We start from the raw sequence: 17,824 nt of genomic DNA, 5'->3' as shown, positions 1-17,824 counted from the left end.
AACAACTTCACCCACCTTGCCCACGCGCCGCCACACGCGCCGGCAGCGCGTGGGTGTGTAGAGAAATTTCCGGCGACGGAAAATCTCCACACCAACGCTCACCCTTCCTACCCTAGCTTCTTCTCAAGGTCAGGATCACTTTATTCAACTACCACGAGGTCCAATTCGCACGGGAACTGGCCGGAATTTCAAATTGAAAACCGGCCAAAAACCTAGGTTTCCAATTCGATTCCAAACTTCAAATTCGATCTAAACCTAACCCAAAATCAGCTAGAACACGTAAAAAGGAGAAGAAACCTCACCTGGTTCACCAGGATTGGACGGCGGAGACGACGGCGCAACGATCGGAAACTTCCGGTTCGAACCATCGATCCGTCGACGATTCTCGACTTCCGGCAAGGAAATTGGGTGGGTCTTGATCGGGACTTCGAGGGAGTTGAACGGATCGATCTTGAGGTGAGGTGGACTGTGGTGGCGGCGGCACGGTGGTTTCCGTTCGAATGAACAGTGACGGAACGGGTTGACGCAGGGGAGGAGACACGGAGAGAGAGAGAGAGAAAGTGGGGTAAATGTGAAAAATCTGATTTTACCCCAAACTTACTTCGAAATAATTACGGTTCCGCCACCGAACAAGTTTTGATCGCCAAAACTTCGTTAAATCTCCGATTCAAGCCTACCGCCTGTCTACGGTTTCGTCTCAGTACCACCTACGCAACCACACCACTCATGGTCCCAAAATCTTCCCGGATAAGAAATTGACCAAAATTACCCTTAACTCAAGAGTAAATTAATATTTTCTCTTAATTAAATTAAAATAGGAAAATAATCGGAGTCGGGGTGTTACAATAGTCATATACTTTCCATAACATAACCCTTAGGTTTATGTGATCTATTGGTGGTCATAAAATTCAAAATTATTTAATATGGATATTAGCCTACTAATATAGAAGGCATTATTGTAAGGAGTCCGTAGCAATTTTCGGTTCGTTTTTCTCATACTTGTGTATTTTTTTATAATTATTGTAAAATTTAGGGTTTAGGGTTTAGGGTTTAGGGTTTAGGTTTTATTGAAAAGACGCCGGTTTCTCTCCCTCTTTTTGGTCAATTACTCGCGTTCGAATCCCAGGAAACTCAAAGCAAATCTAATTATTTAATACTTTAGACGTCGGTTTTTGTATGGGTGACGTCAAAACGCTTTACAACGGCGTCGGTGTAACATAACCGCCGTTGTAAGTTTGAAATATAACGACGACTGGGTTGTATTTACCGCCGTCTTTAATAAACACGGTCCTTTGAAATTTTTGACCCGGATCTAAAATTTTCAAAATTTTCCTTTAACCCTAAAGTATTTCCTTCTCTCTCTTCAACATAAATTTGTCTTAAAGTTTTCGCTCTCTCTCAAAGCATTGGGTATATTCTCTGAGCTCTCTCAAGCATTTGATATTTTCTCTCAGCTCTCTCAATATCCATGTACATATATTCTCTCAGCTCTCTCTCAATATTCTCTTAGTTTGTATATTCTCTCAGATCTCTCTAGATATTCTGTTAGTTTGCATATTCTCTCAGCTTTGGTTTCTTAATACGGGTTCTGTTATGTTTTGGGAGCTATGGGTTCTTGATGGGAGCTATATATGAGTTCTTTTATGTTTTGATGTTTGCATTCTGTTAAGGGTTCTTTGAAAAGGAATGGGGATGGAAGAATTAGGCTTTGGTTTTTTGTAAACCACGACAACGGTTGGTCCCACCAACCGTCGTCTAAATTTTTATTATACATCGGCTTTTTATTTGCTACCGCCGTCGACCCTAACCCTAACAAATATCTTGTTTGTTGGTTAAAGACGACAGTAAATAGACATGCCGTCGTCTTAATCTATGTTACGCGACTATGATTTTGTAAAAATTGTCGTCTAATTCTTGTGGAATTTTTTAAAATATTTTTCCACTTTGTTCTCTTCTTTGTCAATATGGTATTGTTTCATTGCTGGTCTTTTCACTTTATCATATGTCTGATTTTATAGTGTGTGAGATGGATAAGTCATGGATGCATACGGATAGAAGATTGAAGGCATATGAGTTAGGTTTGGAAGGATTTTTGAATTTTGCTGTAGAAAATCTTGGAAATACAACTCATATTCGTTGTCCATGTGTTAAATGTGGGAATATTCGATTGTTTGGAGTTGGAATTATAAGGGACCACTTATACTTTAATGGAATTGACCAAAGCTATAAGATTTGGACATGGCACGGAGAACCTTGGAAATGGACTACTAATGCTAGTAGAAATGTGGAAGAAGATGAGCAAAGTAGGTTCAGTTTTGTTTCTGAAAAAGTAGGGATGGATGATAATGATTTAGGCAATATTGGATTTGATCCTTATGAGTTTGCAATGTGATTGGGGATGGAGATCAACCCTTGTACCCTGGTAGCAGTAAGTACACGATGTTGTCGGCTTTGGTGAAGTTAAATAATTTGAAAGAAAAAACATGAGATGAGTGATGTTTGTTTTACAGAATTGTTGATACTTCAAGGAGATTTGCTTCCGAAGGAAATACACTACCTTCCTCTATGTACGAGGCAAAAAAGACATTGTCTGCTTTAGGGATGAGTTATGAGAAAATCCATGCATGTCCCAATGACTGCATCTTGTATAGGAAGGATTATGAAGATTCAACTAATTGTCCTAATTGTGGTGTCTCAAGGTGGAAGGAAGGCAAAGATTCAATCTTGAAAGAGGGTGTGCCAGCGAAGGTGGTGTGGTATTTTCCTCCAATTCCAAGGTTTAAAAGGATGTTTCAATCACATAAGACAGCTAAGAGTTTGACTTGGCTTGCTATTAGAAAATCAATTGACGGTCAAATGTCTCATCCAGCAGATTCTCCGTCTTGGAAACTTGTTGATGATAAATGGCCTGAGTTTGGTAAAGAGCCGAGAAAGTTGAGATTTGCTCTCTCATCTGATGGATTCAATCCCCACAGTTCTTTAAGTAGCAGATATAGTTGTTGGTCAGTTTTCTTAGTTACATATAATTTCCCACCATGGCTATGCAAGAAACGGAAGTTCATGATATTGACCTTATTGATTTTCGGTCCTAAATAGCCTGGAAATGATATAGACATCTACTTAGAGCCTTTGATTGATGATTGAAAATCTCTGTGGGATGGGATTAGAGGAGTGTATGATGCACATATAGAAGAATACTTTACACTAAGAGGTGTATTACTGTGAACAATTAATGATTTTCCTGCCTATGGCAACTTATCTGGTTGTGTCGTTAAAGGATATAAAGCTTGTCCAATATGCGGCAATGATACACCTAGTCACAGGTTGAAAAATGGTCACAAAATTTGTTACTAGGCAACGTGCAGGTTTTAATGGGAAACCTGAATATGGCAAGCCTCCCGAGCCATTAACCGGAGAAGAAGTGTTGCACATGGTTGAAGATATTAATTACATATGGGGCTTGAAAAATGGGAGAGGTGTTGGTGAGAATGATGGTGACAGAGTTTGTTGGAAGAAGAAATCAAAATTCTTTGATCTCGAGTATTGGAAATACCTTCATGTGAGGCATATCCTAGATGTTATGCATATTAAGAAGAATGTTTGCGATAGTATCATTGGTACATTGCTGGAGATCCCTGAAAAAAATAAAGATGGGATTGCTGCTTGGTTAGATTTATTGAACATGGGGGTCAAAACTGATTTGCAATCCGAGTATGGACAAAGACGTACTCACTTGCCTCCAGGGCCTTAGAATTTGTCAAGAGCAGAAAAGAGAGCGGTTTGCAATTCTTTCTATGGTATGAAAGTCCCTGAAGGTTATTGTTCAAATATAAAAAATCTTGTATTTTTAAAAGATTCAAGACTTCTTGGACTTAAATATCATGATTGTCATACCTTGATGCAACAATTACTCCCTGTGGCAATTCGTTCTGTTTTGGAGAAGCCTGCAAGGTATGCAATAACTCGATTGTGCTTCTTCTTCAATTCTATATGTGCAAAGACGATAGATGTTTCCAAGCTAGATAAGATGGAAAAAGATGTAGTAGTTACTTTGTGTTTGCTTGAGAAGTACTTTTCCCCTTCATTCTTTGATATCATGGTTCATCTAGTAGTAAGTTCGTCTATGTGGCCCAGTAAATTTTAGATGGATGTATCCGTTTTAAAGGTATATGAAAGTGCTAAAAGGGTATGTTCAGAACCATAATCGTCCGGAAGGTTGCATTGCTGAGCGGTATATAGCTGAAGAAGCTATAGAGTTTTGCACCGAACATTTATCTGATGTTAGTATAGTTGGAGTGCCTTCAAGCTAGAGGATGGGAGTTTCGAAGCCATTATCAGGTTGCACAGTCAGCTTAGTTGATCGGGACTTGTTCAACCAGGCACATCTATATGTCTTAGAGAATACGGAGGAAGTCCTACCTTATATCGAGTACGTATGACTTTTATTTTTCATTTGGAGTGCCATTTTAAATATTATTATTCCTTATGTTTATCTTATATACAAGGGACCATAATGCTTGATTTTTTCGTGTCAATGTAGGGAACATATGATCCACATCAAGACCACTTATCCAAAATTTAGAAAGAGAACAAAGTGGGTACAAGATAAGCATAACAGTACTTTCATTCAATGGCTCCACTTCAAGGTATATATATGTTATTGAATGACATGCATATTCAACTTTTAATTTTCTTCCATTCTATATGTTAGATTGAATTCAGATAAATATGATTAATTTGCAGGTTCAAAGTGAACTTAATGGGGAAGAGCATAACAGCGTATCAGAAAATTTGAGGCGGCTAACAGCTGATCCAAGCATGGCAGTGCCATCATATAGGAGCTATCTTATTAATGGTGTTAAATTTAACACCAAGGCATAAGATGATGTGCGAACTGTCCATAATAGTGGAGTTTATTTACTTGCACATACTATGCAAGTTGCTAGTGCCAAGGATAAAAACCCTATTGTCTCCAATAGGGGTTTTTATGGTGTTATTCAAGAAATTTGGGACCTTGACTACCAAAAGTTTAGAATCCCAGTCTTGAGGTGTGATCGGATAGATAACACTTCGGGCCTTGTAGTCGACGAACTTGGATTTACCCTTGTAGATTTGAGTAAAATTGGGCATAGGAATGACCAATTTATTATGGCTTCTCAAGTGAAACAAGTATTTTATGTTGACGACCCAATGCATCGTGGTTGGTCGGTAGTGTTATCAATGCCTAATAGAGAATATAATGATGTTATTGATGATGATGTGCTAGGTGATACTAGAATTGAGTGTGAGCCATTGACTAGAGGGATACCAAATGTTGACACATTTGATGACCTAGTGGGTGAGTTAGGGAATGAAAATATTAGACATGGGTGTGAAGATATATTGATTGATTGATTGTTGTAATGTATGACGTTACTTATTCAGTTAATTGTATGACACTAATTAATAATTTTGTACATCATTTTAATTTTGATCACATATTTAGTATATGCAGGCTTTGGGCTCGACAAATCAAAAATTAAAAAAGCTGGGTTAAAGGTGTAAAGTACGACGGTCCGATAAAAAAATGGAAACACAGACGTCTAAAATAAAAACAACGTCGGGTTTTGAAGAGGCAAAAGACCGTAAAGCAAAAAAAACAGACATCTGAAAAAGAAATCAAGTCGGTTTGGTTAAAATAAACCGTCGTCTAAAGGTCGAAATAAAGGCCATTCAGTTCCATTAATTGCCGTGACAGATGTTCTGCACGTCAAATAGTCTAAAATAATTGACGTCTCCGGGCATACATACGTCAAGGCAAGTTAAACACGCGACTTTTAAAAGGACAACCACGTCATTATGTAATCAAAACCGACGTGGTAAGCAATTACAACGTCAACCAGATGGATCTCTAGACGTAGTGATTTAATTAACCACGTTCATTATTTTAATGCCACGGACGTTGAATACATAATCCACGTCGGTTATTTTTCTATCCACGCCTTCAATACTATTTATAACGTCATCCTTTACAAAAACCGACGTGGAGTATAGTTTTGTACCTCAATATTGAGTAATATTATGTCATTTTAAATCTTTTAGACGTCGATTATTTAGAAAAAGTGACGTCTAATTGTGTCAAAGGGCCTTCTTTGTTAAATTTAAACGACGAGTCTCGCAATTAACAGACGTGGAATATACTTACCACGTCGGTTTTTATTAAAGTTCTTGACGTGGATAATTACATAAGTGTCAGTGATGCCCGGTGCAGGACGTGATTATATCATGTTACGGCGGTTATTGGGAGCCAAATGACATGCAATACTCTTTAAACGTCTGTTGGTTTGTGTAAATGTCGTAGTTTATGTTTTAGACGTCGATTTTTTTGTTTCTTTAACATAGTACAAATTAACCACGACGGTTTCTAGCTTATCCAAGTCGTTTTTTTTTCTTTTAGGGACGTGGATAATTATCTGTACGTCAGTTCTTCTTTTGATCTTGACATGTAAAACTTTTTAGACATCTCCATTTTCATAAAACCATCGTCTAATTATGTCGAAGATATCATTTTACGCTAATTATATAGTAATTACATGTCGATTCATAATAAATCTGGACGTTGAATTACTTAACGACATCGGTTATTAACTGCCATTGTTGGTTGTACAAAAGATGGCGGTTGATTTCACGACGGTTGGAAAACCTTCTAGACGACGATGGTTTCCCGTCGTCTATTTCGATTTTTGTAGTAGTGTCGTTTCAACAACTGAAAAGATTCCTCATGGTTTCTCGACCATTCAAACTTTTGATTGGCATTTGTAAGAGAATGTAAGGTTGCTGCAATTTGTGAAAAGTGCTGAATAAGTTTTCACAAATATTGACATGCATCTATAAAGCTATGAACTTCAGTCACTGTATGGGGCATAGACCATTGAGAAATCACCTGCACTTTCTCTAGGTCCACTTTCAGTTCTCCTACACCAACAATGAATCCCAGGTATACAAGGCGTTGTTTCCCAAATTCACACTTCTTACCATTTAACTGCAACTGATTTGTTCATAGAACCTCCAAAACTTTAGCAACATGATGAAGATGGTCCTCCCACGTGACACTAAATATGAGAATGTAGCTGGAGCATTACATAGCCCGAATGCCATGACTAACCACTCGAAGAGTCCCTGTTTTGTCGTGAAGGCAGTCTTCCACGTGTCTTCTTCATGGACGCGAACTTGGTGATAGCTAGATTTGAGATCTAGCTTCGTAAAGTAAGGAGCACCATGCATTTGATCTAACAGGTCATCAATCCTCGGCAATGGATACCGATTCTTAATGGTTATTTTGTTGAGTGCCCTATAATCGACACACATACGCCAGCCTCCGTCTTTCTTAGGCACACGTAACACTAGTGAACCACATGGTGAGCAGTTAGGTTGATAATTCCTTGTTCAAGAAGTCCCTGAATTTGCTTCTTGATCTCATTAGATTCCACCAAAGAAGTGTGATACAAACCCAAGTTTGGTAGAGGTGAATCTCCTACCAACCAGATATCATGCTCCACAACTCTCCTTAGTGGCAAACCATGCACATCCTGAAATAAGTCCTTGAACTTCTCCTGCAATTTCCTTATGTCTGAGCATTGCGAAGGAGATAAAGACAAAGTAGACAATGTCACAGCTCCAGAACTCTAATCTTAAGGTCAAATGATCAACAAAATGAATCGCCCACATGAATTAACTAACCTCTTGACTTGGTTAGCTGTCAGCAAATTATCTGTAAGCAAATTATTTGTAGCTTGAGGCGTACAAGCGTTGATGTGGAATTCCTTCCCATCATCCACAAGTCGATACTTGCGAAGCCTCCGATAGTGGATGGCATCTCAATCTCATAAAGATGGACTACCTAATATGACTTGGAAAACATCCAAAGGAACCACCTCACATGTCACCTCATCGATATATCAATTGATGATAGCAAATTTGAAGGTACATTGCTTCGTGATCTGTAAGTCAACGTACTTCTGAATCCATCCTAGCGGGTATGGCTTAGGATGTGGTGTGGTGTCTAAACCCACTTTTCTTACTGAAGCCTCTAAAATCAAGTTTTTTTGACTTCCAGGGTCAACGATAGCTTGTACAACACTTTGCTTCACCTGAATATTCACATGAAACAACTCTTCATGGTTGTACGTGTCTTTAGTATCTGCTGGTCTTGTCATAAGGGTAAGTGTAACATTAGGTTGCTTTAACTTTGGAAGCTCTTCTGCCAATTGTGAAGTTAAGGTGGCCTTTTTGTAATTTCTCCCCTGGTTGTTTTTCTCGCGCTTTGGCAGCAACTCAGAATGAAGTATCCAACACTTGTCTTTGGCATGTTTGTTGGTTTGATAGTGATCACAGTAGACCTTATGCGTCTAACCTTCCTTGCTCTGCTTCCCCTTTTTCTGCCAATCAGTTTTGTTGACAAGTTTTGATTTGTTATCCTTCTTGTAGTTCTTTTATTTTTTTGCCTCAATGGCGATAGCCTTCACAGTAGCTACTTCAATAATATCTACGGTGAACAATTTTAGTTCTTTTCTTATGTAGTCAGAAAGACCTCTAATATACTTAATGAAAACATCGTAGTCCTCGACGTTGATGTCTAAAACCATAGCTTGGTTAGTGAACTATGTTGTATTCTCTTGTACAAGCTGCCCAAATCTTTGTCCGAAGTGTTGCCACTTATACCATTTTCATCTTCATAGCCAACTGGATAGAATTGTTTTCTCAAAAGCATCTTGAAGTTCTTCCAAGTCAATTCTGAGACATCATACCGTCTCTGATAAGATTTCCACTATATAAGGGCATGGCTAGAAAGTTTCAAACTCACAAATTTTATCTTTTGCACATTAGAATACTTATAAACTATGGAATAAGTTTCTAATGTGTCTATCCAGTTATCTAGCTTTTCAGGATTAACATCTCATTTATATATAGGGATATCAACCTTAAAATCAATTTTTAAGATATCAATAGAATTTTGTTGTCACCTGATTCAGCTTCCTTTTTCGTTGGATCATTTTGTGTGTCGTCTTCATCTTTGCTATCCTCAACAACCTTTTTCTTGAGCTCTTGATCAGGGTCATATGAAGTTGATGGGCGTGAAGGTTTTCCTGTCTTCAAACTCTCCACAAGTTTAAGGATTGATGCAGACAAGTTTTCAACTTCTTGCTCAAGCTTAGTGATGCGATCGCCATCACTAGATGTATCCTGTTTGTTTTCTCCAGTCATAATGTCTCTCTTGGACTTTGGCTTTCGGTTTACGAGCAAAGGACCTAAAAGTTCTTCTCCAAAAGCTTTGCGTTGGTTGCAAGTTGAGACCATAAACCACCGTCACCCTCTCAGATCTGGTGCTTTGATACCACTTGATCCAAAACTTCTAGATGATAGAACTATGAATTCCTAATATTGTGGGATTAAGGACTCACTACTTCTCTTTGGAAGCAGATTTCCTTACTACGAGAAGGAACTAGAGAATGAGAAACAGTATAAGCTATTGAATTGCTTACCAAAACTGCTTTGTGTATTACATTCAATAAACTTATGTATTTATACAAGTTTGGCTTTCTAAAAATAACTGAACTAAAATTGCAAATGGAATTAAACCATAAAAGCTATGTGACTTAAAGCTCTTGCATACTTAAGCCATGCAAAGTTGGTGGCTTAAGACTAATTCTCTTTTCAGCCACCACTTGTTCATGTATTTTAAATAATTAAATAATATAATTCATTTATATTATTTAATTGGATAATATAATTGATTTATATCAATTATATTATACTATATTTATCATAAGATCCTCTTGGATCATTTAATCTACATTATCAAACTACTTCCGTTACTACATTACATTACAACAAACAACAAACAAAGCTCATTATTTCAATTCCTATATCATGCCAAAAACCTCCCACATTAATAAGCTCAACTTCATTGAAAGCAAATAAAACTTGAATAAAGGGCGCCGACAACTAATGGTAATTGTAGGTCTTGGGCAACTTGCGGTCGGCAACCTGTTTGAGAATGTTGACCAAATCTTTACAAGAATTCACATCGATGGTAATGATATCGAACAAGGGGCAGAGAATGGCACCCATGACTCCCGAATTGTTATCGCAAAGCCGCTTCCGGAAATTCGATGCCAAATGAGAAACCGAAGACGGCGATTCGATAAAAGCAGTGAAGCACTATGATGGCCTTCTTCCTGACAGCCTCCTTGGGATAGGCAAGCGAGTCCACGACACAGGAGCAAAAAGGTAACAGTTTTGTCTTTGATGAGCTTGCAAATGGCATTGAGAGCAGCGCAAACGACAAGGTAATTGTCCGACTTGAGATCCTTCTGGATGGTGTTGACAATCAAGATTATCAAATCGTGATTGTCGCTGAGGAAGAGCGAAACGGCGAGGTAACCGGTGCGTTTGAGCAAAGATTGTCATCATGGGTCATCTTGACGGTGTGAATGTAGGCAAAGGAGTCGTCGTGGCCAAGCATTTCAATGTAGACGAGGTGGATGAAGTAGTCCTTCATCTTGCACTTGGGGATTTCAAGCTCAGAGAGACATTATTTTAGGGTTTCAATCTCGAGGAGGACGATGCGCTTTTCTTCAGCCTTGAATCAAGCTTCGCCATTTCACCGTCTTCAGCCTTGATGAGGTCCAGGAACTCCTTGGATTGGCCGAAGCTGCCTTGAGAGCCCATCGTAAGCTCTCGCCCTATGGCCTTCAACTGCTCCCTTGCTATTGATGATTGGTGGAGTTAGGATTTTGCAGTTGCCAATGTGATGGAGATTAGCGTTTGAATTTGGGGCATTAATTGGTGAGTAATTGGACTGAGTTCAATTGCATGAAGCAGCAGAAGAGGGCAAGCGGTTATCTAGTGAGAACACCTATATGAGAATATTACATGAGAGCATCATTGGATCTAATCTAATGGCCGCGTGAAAAGCAATTGTAAGTAAAACTGTTGTATTAGAACAAGGCCTTATTCTCTCTCCTCCCTCCAAAACATCCCCTCCAAACCAGTTGTTCGCTTTGTTCAATTAGGAGGCCAATTTTTTTTTTATCATCTTTGGTATGATGGTGGTGATGTGATATTTTAAAGGTTAAATTGCAAGAATTATGAAATAAAGTGTGAAGACAGGTAACACGAAACTAAGTTCGGAGTTCAAACTAAAATTGGGACTTGAATTTGATTGCTATGAGCATGTGTTCAATTTCAATAATATATATGCCGTGAAAGCTGGTTTCGGCATTTGGCATTCTACAATGAGAACGTGCACATTGATAGGAGAGGTAACAAGGAAAGAATATGTATGTTGTTAACAAGGGTATTTGTTGACAAGCACTGTTTGTTGTAAGAGAAGACAACGAGGTTGTACTCGAACTGGTTGCTAGGCTACGCTTGCGATTTTGAAGGCAAAAGACAAGAATAAGTACATTATTATAGGATTCAATGAGGCACATAACCATGATATGACCACAATTGATAAAGTCTGTCTATTGAGATCTCACCATAACTTAACAGAGTCTACAAAAGTGTATAGTGCACATATGAGCAAAGTTAATATCCCTGTACATAAATAGGTAAGCCTTCTTGAGGTGCAAGTAGGGAGATTGAAAAATATTGGGTTTGTTAAGAGAGATGTCTATAATTATGTAAGGAATGTGCGTAGGGAGGTGATTGGGCGTGATGTAGAGCTGCTTAAGGAACATTTTTTAGCTGAGCAAGAAAAGAATGAATCATTTTATTTCAAGATGGAGATAGATTTGAAAGGAAGGATAGGTATTATTTTCTGGTCAGATGCACGGTCAAAACGAGCCTAGGGGTTTTTTGGGAGATGTGGTGGTATTTGATATGACGTTCAACATGAAACGCTATGGGATGGTCTTTGTGCCTTTGTCAGGCGTTAATAACCATCGACAGACAGTGTTTTTTGGTTGTGTATTCCTAACTAGTGAAACCACGGATTCATTTATATGGTTGTTTGAGGAATTCAAGAAAGCCATGCTAGGTAAGCCACCCAAAATTATCATCACTGATCAAGATGCAGCCATGTCAAAGGTAATTGTTGTAACTCTACCGAAAATATTCCATAGGTATTGCATATGGTATATCTTGAATAAGTTTACGGAAAAACCCAGCATTGGAGAATGTTTTTCGGAAATATGCAAATGCATATGAGGTATGGACACGAAAGAAGAATTTGATGCGAAATGAGACAAAATCATCACAAACAATGGGCTGAAAGACCATCCGTGGCTGAGCTCAATTTATGCTTTGCAGGAGAATTATGTTCCATCATATGTAAAACATGTGTTTTCGGCTAGGATGTCAAGTAATAAATAGGCCAAAAGCTATTATTCATTTTTCAAACAATATATTAATCGAAAAAACACATTGATAAAATTCATTGTACAGAGCTCTTGGTTTATAGAGGCACAAGGAGTTAATGGCTGATCATGTTGATAACAATGAAAAACCTCCACTACCATTTCGAACACCAATGCAATAACAAATGGCAAGCATTTATACTTGGGCAATTCTTGAAATGTTTGAGAGGGAAGACTTCATAAGCCTTTTATGCTTGTTCAAACTTGTAGAGCATGATGAGACCCATTGCATGTACAAAGTAAGTGAGCGGGTAATCTGGGGGTGACACTAATGAAGGAGCTTGTGCATGATAAAGATGCTGATAAAGCTTATTGTAGCTACAAAGGATTTGGATTTTGGGGTATTCCGTGCGGACACATCCTAGCATTTTTAAGAATGAAGTAGGTTGAGCACTTGCCAGACAAGTACATATTGCAACGATGGCTTCAAAGTGCAAAGTGCGGTGTATTATATGATAAGAATGACAAAGAAAAAGATTGCGTTGACGGTTTGCTTTTGGTGTGATGAAGGTTTTGAGTTGCAAAGTTGTAGGCGATTAGATTGCTTCAGCTTTGTTGTGTGATGAAGGTTTTGAGTTGCTGGAAAAATAATTTGACAACAGTCGTGGGAAGCTGACTAGGTTGGTGTCATTAAGAGCTCATGTCGAAGAATAACCTAATAGAGAGGTCGGAACTAGTTCCCCCCAAGTGAGAATGAAAGATCCAAATCGAGTCAAAGTAAAAGGCTATGTGAAAAAATTTAAAGGACAAAAAGAGAAGGCAGTGGAACAACATAAACGTCGGTGCACTTAATATAGGAAGACTGATCATGATAGCCTGTAAGTGAATATGTCGTATATTGTGGTTATAGCTTTGAATTTTATGTCATTGTTGTTTATTATTATTTTTTTCGATGTGGCAGCTCTTCATCTTCCGACGCAGAAGTTGGTGCTCTAGTTGCTGAGAATTTGCAGTCCACTCAGAGAACGCAGGGCAGTGAACCTACTATGACAGAGTCATTTATGCAAGAGTTTGATTTCATTTACAGTCCCAGAGTTTGAATATTTGTTGTTAACTATTTGCGTCGTTTTTTAATGTATCTGGAAGCGTTAGTGAATCTTTGGTAAATGCTTCATGTCCATTGATACTGAACTATGATTTATTAAACACATAAACAGTCAAACTGTGTAAAACAAAGATACTTTTTTATTCAATAATTATGAAGTGTCACACACATACGCATGACTCACATTCAAAGAGAAAAAAAAATACATTAAAGTAAACAAAAAGTTACTTGGAGAGCCACTTAGTTCTCAGCATCAGAGTCATCACTTGACTCAAAGAAGCCACGTTCCTCCCAATCTAGAATGAGTTGTCATTGTAGCAATCCCACCACTATAAGTTTAGGGGTTTACACTAGCAAACAATGGGTGATGGGGGCTTTGAGGGAGAAGGGGTTGAGGACCGATAGTATTGAAAATTGTCTGGACCTACCGTGATTAGATCCCTGCATGTCCCACAAGGATGGTCGTGAACGGCACCATGCTTGCCATAATTAGGCGTAACTCAAACTTTCAAATCCATCTTTGGTTGAAGGTGGAAGTCCCGGATGTCATCTGGAGCTTTGGGTTTTCAGAACCTGAATCCATTATTTGAAGGAGAATGAGTTTGGGGGAATCATGCAATGTAGGTTTTACACACAAATTTCCAAGGGATAAATGGCATAAGATAGCATGACCCATGGACCAAATGGAGGCTCAAATACCACTCAATTGCCTTTTGTGTTGTCCTATATAAGCTAAGTGTTGGAGAAAACCTAGTTATGGTTTTTGTTTCCTACTTTAGTTGATGAGCAATCATCTTTGTATCTCATCTTCCATAAACCAAAAAAATTGGTCCAATCAAGAAGTGGACTAGCATCCATACTTTTTGATTGCATTCTCTTCATCTTTAGGAGCATTTGGTTTGGTAAGGTAGAGGACTCAAATCTTGGAGCTTTAAGGTGAAGCAGTCAAAATCAAGAGAAAGAAACGGCCTTTCCAACAAAGGTGTTCATTATTAAGAAATCAAGAAAAGGTTATCAGGGGTAAAGATCTATTCCCTTTTCCCTTTTCTATTTGTGTTCAAGGAGACTAGGCTAAGATACTCCGTTTAAAATGAAAAAGATTTAGCTCAACTAGTATAAACAAAATGAATCCGCCATTTAGAATGTTTTTGTTGTATAGGTTGTGACTAAAGTTCATTTCCTAAGCATTAGATGCATGTTTCCTTCATCTCCACCTTCATCGATGTGTGTGAACTGTCCTTTCAGTCACACCGATTAGGAAACAAAGACAATAATACATCTATACCCATTGTTTTCTTGTCCACAAATACTTGTACCGTGTTTATTGAATAAAGTAAGGGTTTAGTGACGACAGTTGGGAAACTTCTAATACATAGAACCCGACACTTTCTTGTTGGTCCAGAAAGGACACCGTTAATTATTCCTCCATATACCATTTTCACTCCCTCTTCTCCAACAACCCATATGGACATCCCACAGTTGCCATGGTTTAAGGTGCTGCTTTGGGTTGCAAAGCACTCCTCTGAAGATCTGTACAACATGGCCAGGACATGCAAGTTATTTGTAGAAATGCTCAATGATCGTGAGGTTTGGCGAACCATGTCAATAGAGAAGTATCCATGGCATGAGGAATTATTGAGTTCTTGCAAAAGTGCAAAGAACATAACAATCCAAAAATCACTTACATACATGCTTTTCATGAGTTCTTCATATGCAATGATGATGAGGGGGTCAACAATATGCGGGTGGAGGGTATAGCAAGGGCTGTTGAACCCTAGTAAGGGCAAAGAGCATGCGATGGAATTTTTGTGCCATCTAAGCAAAACCAATAAAATTGACATGCAAGCATGCAGGGATTCAATTATGGATCGATTGCTGAGGTATAATTTGGGCGTGGTGACCCCTCCAAAGCTTGCAAAATTTACTGCTGACCAATGTTATTTTGAAGAGGATTCGTTCACTGTGAGGGTATTCGAGAGTGTTATTTAGCATATGACCACGAGGGTGGTTCACTTCAAGTAACGATATTCTAGCGTAATTGACAATTTAAAGTAATAAAATTAAATTAACAAGTTGTGCTCACTGATTAGACTGTTGTGGAATATCCACACGTTCTATTGGCCATGGACACCACCAATTTCGGATGCAATCGTTTGCATAAAAACCTTCTTCATAAAAGTCGATGGTGTTGAGAAGATTTGGAATCGTAATTGAAAGCGAGCTGAGTTCTTCCTTTAAGATCTCATCTGGAATAAGTGAAACCATTGAATCGTACACTTTGATTTCACACTTAACCAAATCAATCATTAGAGCCACCCAATACTTATACTTCGTCAACATACAAGGGGCATACACCTTATACGTGTTCTCCCAACTCATCCCACGCACCAGAACCTTGCCATTTACAACATTCAGTAAACTGTTTCTAATTTTCCACCCAACCTGCTCTTTTTTTCTTTTATTATCCACAAAGCAAGTATGGATGTGATTCTGTGAAATATAAAATAATCAATGGTTAAACACCTTCACAAAGCAAGTATGGATAATTTGTAATTATTAACTACACTTGGGCAAGGCCTGACATACCATAAAAAATACATCGATCGTTGTCCAGTCCGATATTTCTACAACCTCTCTTGTTGTCGCTTCCAGATGAGATACAACTCCAAATCAATGTGCTGCACATGTTTTTCTTGTCAATCTCATAATCTATGTACATTAAAAAAAATGCATAATCAATTAAACTTACATCTTCTTTCAGCCAACCGTCAGCTTTGATGGGGGAAGCGAAGAATTCAATCTTAGCTTCCACGTTGCCAAATTGCATCACTAAACTGTGAATATAAAAAAGTTTTAGAACACAACAATTAAAAAAATAAACACACTCATGCCTTCTATCTCAAAAAACAAGGGACTTACTTTGGGTTATGGCGTCATTCCCAATAAAGTTTCAGCAATTTCACCATATCATCATGCAGAATCGCCTTCATTAGGTCTAACATCTGAAGTCGGGTTGTCTCTGGCACAATTTTTTTCACCAATTCACTAGCTTCAATGATCTTCCACATAGGAATAATCCTCTTCCTCTTCCGTAATTGGACCCCTTGTTCCACAGCTTTACCATCATCATTCAACCAAACGTTCAATTGAGATAGCACAGATGTAGGTTGATCTAAATCAATGTCCCCGATAGTAAACTCAACCTTTGTCCCCTCCGTGCTCTCGCCAATGTCATCGCCAAGCAACATAACTTTATCATCCTCTTCCTCACATTGGTTTCTTTGCACTTCCTTTTCCTCACTTCTTTGTCTTTTCACTTCCTTGCCCTCCCTTCTTTTTCTTTGCAGATCCTCTCCCTCACTGCTTTTTCTTTGTAGTTCCTCTCCCTCACTGCTTTTTCTTTTCACTTCCTCTCCCTCACTGCTCTTTCTTTCCGCTTCCTTTCCCTTGCTGCTTTTTATTTTCACTTACTCTCCCTCACTTCTTTTTCTTTGCGCTTCCTTTACCTCACTTGGTTTTCTTTGCACTTCACCCCCTTCAATCCCCTCTTCTTCCTTTTCCTCTCCCTCATTTATGTTACTTGGCCCTTCATCCCATTCAATGTCATCCACTTCCTCACATCCCTTAAATATATGTGACATGACACAGCGATTTGTCCTCTCTTTCAATAAAGCTAGGTCCCTTCTTATTTTCTGCTCAAACTGAGGACCTAAACAGTCGTCCAAAAGTTTTTCCATCCATATGACCTTTAACTCAAGGACATCCTTTTCCCGCTTTACTTGAAACAACTCGAACCTCAACAATCTTACCACCTTGTTCAACTCATCAAGGTCAGCACATGAAGAATGAATTGAATCTGCCAAGACAACATCAAGGCGATCTTGTGGCCAACTCCAATATGGTTGTCTCATTTCCTCTTCACTCAAACGTAGCGCCCGTAACTGAACTGACTATTTCATAATACATACAAGAGTCATATTCAATCATTCTACTTAATAATTTCATTGAATCTTATAAACAGTTTCAAGGGCTGCAAACCAAACCTCTTTGCTCTGGAAAAAATAATTGTTCAACTTTCTCGTCTTAGGAACAGATGTAGTAGTTCTCCATCGCAAAATACGGGGGATAGCTGTTAGATCAACAACTTGCAGTAATTCAGGTCCGCCAATCTAGGAATTAATTCATATACCCAAATTTACACAATTCACAGGACAAAAGTCGTTATTTAAGTTTTAAAATCCACAAAGCATAACTGACATGAACATTATTACCATATACCTAGAAAGCATACGTGAGACCTTTAAAACTCTAGCCATCCCTTTGCACTTCACCATGCTTATCCTTCTTGCCCTTCTCATTTCTCCGGCTTGTTCCCGTT

At 38.5% G+C, this 17,824-nt stretch overlaps 1 pseudogene; it reads right to left on the bottom strand.

Moving 5' to 3' along the window:
- LOC148916551 (AP-4 complex subunit epsilon-like) overlaps window positions 1–17,780 on the bottom strand; it is a 103,091-nt pseudogene extending 85,311 nt beyond the window's left edge.
- Between the last annotated feature and the right edge of the window lie 44 nt (window positions 17,781–17,824).

The sequence above is a fragment of the Prunus mume genome, linkage group LG5 (assembly GCF_029339155.1).
Source record: "Prunus mume cultivar Tortuosa linkage group LG5, ASM2933915v1, whole genome shotgun sequence".
Taxonomy (NCBI): Eukaryota; Viridiplantae; Streptophyta; class Magnoliopsida; order Rosales; family Rosaceae; genus Prunus; species Prunus mume.
This window is presented reverse-complemented; position numbering and strand designations above follow the sequence as displayed.